Source organism: Adiantum capillus-veneris, chromosome 27 (genome assembly GCF_014529385.1).
Source record: "Adiantum capillus-veneris isolate H3 chromosome 27, ASM1452938v2, whole genome shotgun sequence".
NCBI classification, from domain to species: Eukaryota; Viridiplantae; Streptophyta; class Polypodiopsida; order Polypodiales; family Pteridaceae; genus Adiantum; species Adiantum capillus-veneris.
Genome location: NC_140957.1, coordinates 92,412,559 through 92,419,528, shown reverse-complemented (window position 1 = coordinate 92,419,528; position 6,970 = coordinate 92,412,559). Strand labels below are relative to the sequence as shown.

At 37.2% G+C, this 6,970-nt stretch overlaps 2 pseudogenes; both read left to right on the top strand.

The window, feature by feature from the left end:
• Window positions 1-1,053: 1,053 nt before the first annotated feature.
• Window positions 1,054-5,169, top strand: LOC147422400 (uncharacterized; annotated as a pseudogene).
• Window positions 5,170-5,181: 12 nt separating this feature from the next.
• LOC147422399 (uncharacterized) lies at window positions 5,182-6,314 on the top strand (annotated as a pseudogene).
• The last annotated feature ends 656 nt before the right edge of the window (window positions 6,315-6,970 follow it).

The following is a 6,970-nucleotide window of genomic DNA, read 5'->3' as shown; positions in this document are numbered from 1 at the left end:
GGTCAGAGTTGCTATTGAGTCTGTCATGTTTCCAAGGATTAATAAGTTAGCTACGGAAATCAACATTCCCCGGAAGGATTAATAAGTTAGCTACGCGCAAGGGGGAAGTGGTTACACGGATACAGTAATTATGAGTGATGACCTACAGCCAAGTGGAATTTTTGGCAATGGTAATGGGAGATTTCTAGGAACGTCACATATGCAGAATGCTTAATTGAGAAGAAAAAGGGGCAAGGTGTTGCAACAACTATTTGGAGACATGGTGCTAGATGAAACCAAGTACGGCTTCATCACAATAGCACCGTATTCTTTAGAAGGACCTGTAATGCTTTACGTCCTTGCAATGCTCACCTGTAGTGGCCGTGGAAGATGCCCCATTGGAGAAGTTTTTATTGTTGAGTTCTCTTGCCTAGAGAGATAGGTTAGAGAAGCATGTGCTCTCATGAATTACAGTGCTAGACGCCCCACCACAAGACTACAAGAAGCAGAAGGCTCTCAACGCAACCTAGCTTTGACACAGTTATACTCTTCCAACAGCTTGATGAGCTGTTCCCAAAACTCTCTTTCCAATTGTTGACTGATTTTCACCATTTTCTGCTCTTCTGGGGTGCCTATGTTGACCTCCTATAGCTGGTCTAGTTTCACCCACACAGTTAGCTTTGCTTCTTTCATTGCTTGATCTTTCACCCATGCTTTGATTTCTCTTTCTCTTTGCTCCCTGCTATCTTGATCATTGCTTATTATCTGGTCCTCTCCTTTGATCAACTCTTCTAGGTCCTTTGATTCAAGTTTCCCTTTCTTTCTTACTTGCTCAAGCATCCTATCCACATGAACTGAGAAAAGTGGTACCACATGTGGGTTTTGCTGTAGTAGGGCCTCTTCTTCGTCATCTTCTAGCACTTCAGCCATGTTGCATGTTTCTGCATGCCTTGCCGTCATTGTTGAGTTCCCAAAGTGAATACACATCTTTTTTTCGTCTTTCCTTATACAGATTCTGTCTCTGTTCCAATCGTGCTTCACCTTTGCATATCTTAGCCACGGTCTGCCTAAGGCATGTCACCACCTCTCGACATCTTGCGTTTGGAAACGCTCTCCAGCAAGGCTTGGTGAAGATGTATAAAGGTGGGAAGAAAGTAGACATTCTACATTGAACAACAGTGGGAGAGTCAAAATGTTTGTCCTTGTACTCAAGAGTAAAAATTCTCATGTAATCCATCTTTGAAAGTGACAGTGCATTAAAGAAACGAGCCAGAATTTTCATGCTGTGACAAGTTTGACAGGTTCTCTTGTATTACATCCCCCATACAAGACAATTGTATTTAAAAGAGGAGAACTTAGAAATGAACCAACTGACAAGTAGTTGTGAGAGAGATGTTTAAAATCTGATTAGACACATTATACATGAGGATGAATGGAAATCTCTCTCTCTCTCTCTCTCTCTCTCTCTCTCTCTCTCTCTCTCTCTCTCTCTCTCTCTCTTTGTGCATGCGCGCACATGCTCTTTCAAACTTGACCGATTCAAGAGTACTGACATGGTTGATTCACATGTACATATGAAATAGTAAATACCCAAGTAAAAATTATGTTGGAAACTATGTTTCAATGTAATAAACACTCTCTAAAATTTAAAGAACTTACATTGGTTGCCTTTGGTTTATTTCTGGTGTACATAACAATTGATTTGGCTTGCAGTTTGCAGATTTCTGTTAGGCAATTCAGTTCACAGATTTTTTGTCACGGCAGTCAGTTCGCAGATTTCCTATCATATTCTCGTAGCCAGTTTGCAAATTTAGCTGAGTGCTGTCAGCTCAACAGTTGCGAGGTAGGCATGTGAAATGTGATTTTTCAGGCTTTGTTAATGTGATCGACATGTGAAATGTGATGGTGCAGGCTTTGTTAATGAACCCTTAATTAAAGTGATCATCACTCTTTGTTTAAACTACTCTTCATGCATAGATTTCTCGCAACAAATTGTGTGCTCACCATGGGGTTGCATCTTGCGTTTCCAAATGCAAGTTTGAAACCTCTGGTGAAGCAATGAAGCAATGTGGTTTCAACTGGAAGCTTTTGATGGTTTTTCTTTTGCAGGTTTGCAATGGGAAAGTCTGCAAAGAGGAAGACAACAAAGTCGACACCCGCTGAGCAAAGTCCCAACAGAAGTTTAAAGAAGAAAGTGGCTTTTGTTGAAGCTGAAGAGATTGATGTTGACACAAACCCTTTACCTCAACCAACGAATGTCGTGCAAGACAAAGATGTAAACTCTGAAGTTATAGAGAATGATGATGAAGATGGAAACAATGCTCTTATAGCAAGTAATATCAAGCTAGCTGCAGGTGGTGATGTTATTTGTTGTTGCAGGGTATTGCCAGCTGATAGGTGTCCTCGCATACCTCTATGTAGGTTACTGCCACATGCAAAAGTAAGAGGTCTCTGAAAAGATCTAAGTTCACTTAAAATTGCATTTGCTATAGAGAACTATATGCCAGAGAAGGGAACGTTTGCTGTCTCTACTTGTCTTTGCAATGGGGAAGAAACCTTGGTAACAGATATCATTAAGGCTTCTTGGGATCCTATGTGGTTGGAAGCAGATATGGAGTTTGAAAAAGAGGTGTCCTTAAAAGGAGAGCTGAAATTTATGTCAAAGAAAATGTTTTTTTGTGTGGGAGGGGAATCACACGACAAAGGCTTGGATGGAAGTTATAACCAAACTTTTTAAAGATGATAAATCAAGACATGTGAGAGTTATATGCACTCTCATAGATCCAAGGAAGGTTCCAGATATAGCCCTTCTTGCTTCTTTGCAACGCATGAACGTGTAAGTTACTTTTTTTGGTAATTTTGGTTGTGCATTGTTCTCTCAAAGGTTTAATTAATAAGTTATCATATCCTTCTTTATGCAATAGGCTAAATGAGCATGCAGTGATTAAACCATTGCTTCGAGATGTGCTAATTTATAACACCAACAACATATGTGGGAGTGATACAAAAGAGTATATTGAGTCTTTAAAAGAGGAGGAGAATAAGTTAGTCAAAGGTTGCAGAAGCAAAGAGTCATGGTTTCCATTTTCGAGAGGTTACTTGGCAAGGCTTGTGTTTCAGGTACTTAATTAAACTTTTTTTTGTATAGATAGATTTCGTGTATGCAATTATAACTTTTATTTATGGGATATGTAAAGGTTGAATATAACAAGGAAGTTGCATCGGCAACGGAAACAATTGAAAGAACTATGCTAGAAGAACAAAGGGAGGATACGTTATGAAAGGAGAAGTCGAAGATTCAGAAACGAATTTCGGATAGAATTGGCAAGGTATGTTTATTTTCACAAAACAAGTAATTGATATTATTTTTCATTTTGAGAATTTCGGTATATATAATTAAAGTTCTGTCAGGTTTTACTTTGCATACATCCCAAACTGGGTGAGCAATGAAAAAAGACATTGTTTGATTTGCAATTTGAGGGTAAAGACTCATATGTGACATTGGAGAAACTTAGAATGCTTGCAACTTCTGAATTACAATCTGAAAAAAGAGTTAGAATTTTGAAACTATTAGAAGCTCCAAGAATTACAAGGGAGCAATACTTGATACCTACAAGAGAAGCTGGTTTTAAAGGGTAAGTCAATTTATCATTTAGAAGTATTGGAAGACATTGGTATGTCTAAATGCTAAATTCATGTTTTTGCATGTTAATTTGTGACATTTGGTTGGTGAGAGAAATCTTTTTGGATAGGGTTGAAAGCGTGGCCATGTCCTTACTTGAATCTTCACTTGAAAGCATGGAGGACCCACCAACAATGCCACTAGACCCTACTTTAAGAAAGTATTTTGATGGAGTGAAGTTGGAAGCCCGTAAGTATATGTTTCAAATGTTGAGAAGTAGAGATGCAAGAGGGGATCTCAAATCAGGAAAAAGTGGTAATGAGACAAAGGAGAATAAGTCCATGGAACTTGAAAAAGCGGCACAACGTATTGTTTTAGGTACATTGAATGCTCTTTTTAGCTTTGATTGTTTTTGGTTTGCATTGCTCTGAATGTTGTTTTTTAATATGTGTGTCTATTTTAGGTTTTCTAAACACCTTGTTGTCAAGAAGTTGCTTGGTGAAATACCAAGTGTTTGCAAGGCATGGTGTAAAGTGGTGACTCTCCTTTATTCATGTTTCCTTCTACCATGCAAGGATTGAGTAAATGGGAGATAGAAAATTGTCCATGGTGGATAGACTTTACTTAGGGGAATCATTTGGAGGAGGAGATTGATATGTATAAATTTCATGTTGGTAAGAGATCCACAGCTTCTACGGCTACTTTGCACAAAGAGGCTACAAAGAAAGCATCAAAGAAAGACATCACTAGCAAATCAAGAGGTTAGTCTTTTCTCCTTAAATACAACCATTTGATACAAGTGTTACAAGCTTTTGGGTTCTCTTTGAATGTGTGTCCTTTTATGGGTTTTCTCTATATTAGGTTATGGTGAGAAAGACATTCATACTCAAGAGATTGCAGAAATTCTTGTAGAAAGTGATAATGTATTAGGTGAGTTGTTATATATAAAAAGCATGATATCTTTGTGTGCTCATTTGCTTTCCTAAAGAGTATTTATGTGTGTGTGTAACTTGCAGAAGATTCAACTCTTGCAAAGGAATTTGTGACATATATTCACAATGGGCCATCAAAGATAGAATCTTATAGAGACACATGTTTTGAATATAGTTTTGAATGTTGTGTTGGTGATTATATTGAAATGGGTAGAGATTTTGAGAAAGGAAGAAAGAATGAGGCATATGGAAAGATGCATGAATTTTTCAGCTTGCATGCTTATAAAGACAATCATTATCATCATGGAGAGGAAAAAGTGAAATGGGCAGGAGGACTTGTTTTGATAGACTTTCCCACAAGTATGGTGGGAATAGATGTTGGCGAGGAGGTTCCTTTGTGGTATATGTTGACAGAGGATCATGTACGCTATGGTATCTCCATTGGGGCTGCTAGTCTTGCTAATGATGGTTGGTTGGTCATGATTAGCCCATTGGATGGTAATCCTACTTACATTGAATTTTTCTTAAAAGATTTATTTGTTCTTTTATTTTTTGAAAATTTTGTGGTTGAAACTTGTAGGTCCTTGCCTCACTTGGATTGAAAAGTATGCATATTGTCAAGGTCTAGTCGTGGCAAGAAGAGTGGTGATGGAAAGCAAAATACCATATGGAGGTTGCAAACAAGGAGAAAACACTCGCAGTGTGAGTAATTGCATAACAATTGATAATACCAAGCTCTAAAAGTAATGGTTTGATGATTTAATGCCAATACTTTTCTATTGTGATATACATGATAGGTACGGTGCAACATACTCATATTTGCTCATTGAATGGGTTACTATCCAACTTTATATTTTGAGGATAGTAAAGATCTTTTCAAAGCTAATTTATTGCAAAGCGATGATGATTTTTGGGCTCATTACATGCCTGAAAGCAAGAAGACACAACATCCACAATCCTCTAGATTGATTTGTGGAGCAGTTCAAAAGAGTATGAGCTTCATGGCTTGTGTCCTACGCACTTGTTGTTCTCCAGGGGGTTTAGTGATTGACATGGGTTGTGGTACGGCACCACTATCACATGCAACCATGATATTGGGATATACATGCTTTGCTTTTGAAAATGATGCATCAATCATCAAGGATTTGGTGGAAACTATTAAGCTATCAAGTGAGAAGAGGCCAATTGCATCAAAGGAAAAAGAACATACAAGAGGAGTGGAGGAGTTTGTGTTCAAACCGCTTGGAAATCCTTTTTTGATGGATGACTAGTAAGTTTTACATGGGTGTCTCTTACACCTATGTTGCTTACTTTGTATGCTTACTTGCATGGATATTTGACTTATAAGTAACCTCTTGGTACTTTCTTTATTTAGTTTTTAGTTCTGAGATGGTGGATTGTGTGCCATAGACATGATGATGTTCTTTGTGGCCTTCTTTTGAATTTAGCTAGTCCTTTTATAATGTAGTTAGTAGCTATAGTATAAATAAGATTGATTTTCACTCAATGCTCTTTCTTTATGTATGTTTATCAATGTGTATGTCATGAAAAGTTACTTTTTTCTTTGTGCCTTTGTTAAGCTTCAAGATAGGTGTCATTGTGGATATAACATTGATTGTTATTGGTGGGAACACTTTTTCAGTACGCTTCCTTTTTATGCAGAGCTAAAGGCACAAAGAATGGCGGCAAATGACTCATTTGATGATGATTTTGTTGCTACTCCAAGGAGGGAAAGAAGAAAGTGTGATTTTGTTGATGACGAGTGTGAGGAGGATAAATAATTGTACAACTTGAGAACATTTATCTGGATGTTTACTTTGATAGCATCTTATTGTAGTGCTCGCTAATTATGCTTTGGTTTTAAGACATATGCAAGGTGTTAATATCGATTTTGAAAAAACAATTGTTGTCTCTTATGAATGGTAACCATGTGTTTGTGGATGAAGCAATTTATGTAAAGTGTGTTGTTAATATGTAGAGTGTGGTTGTTAATATGTCTTTCTCAAGCAGTACGTCTCCTTTGGTGTCTTTTCCATAGTATGGTCTCTTTGGTCTTAAATCTTTGTGGTTTTTTTTTACATTAGAGTCATGCTTTCTATTATAATCTCTTTGGTTTTTCATCAGTTTCTCTTTGTTGTTTAGTTTGTTTGTTACACACACTCGCTCTAGTCATGATCTACATATGAAAAGTATGAGCGTATTATTTGTGTGTCTCTCTAGAAAATTGTAATTATAATCCTCCTTATGTCAAAAATATTTTTGTTTATGGTTTAATGACAAAGAAGTCATGGATGTTTATTCCTTAAAGATATGGCAAGCATGGTAAGTACTAACTTAAGGAGAGAGTGGGGATAAATATAACCTAGAATTGAAAATGCTCAGTAAAATTCCTACACGGTGTTGAGGAATAAGCAAAAAAAGGAAATGGAGCGTACAT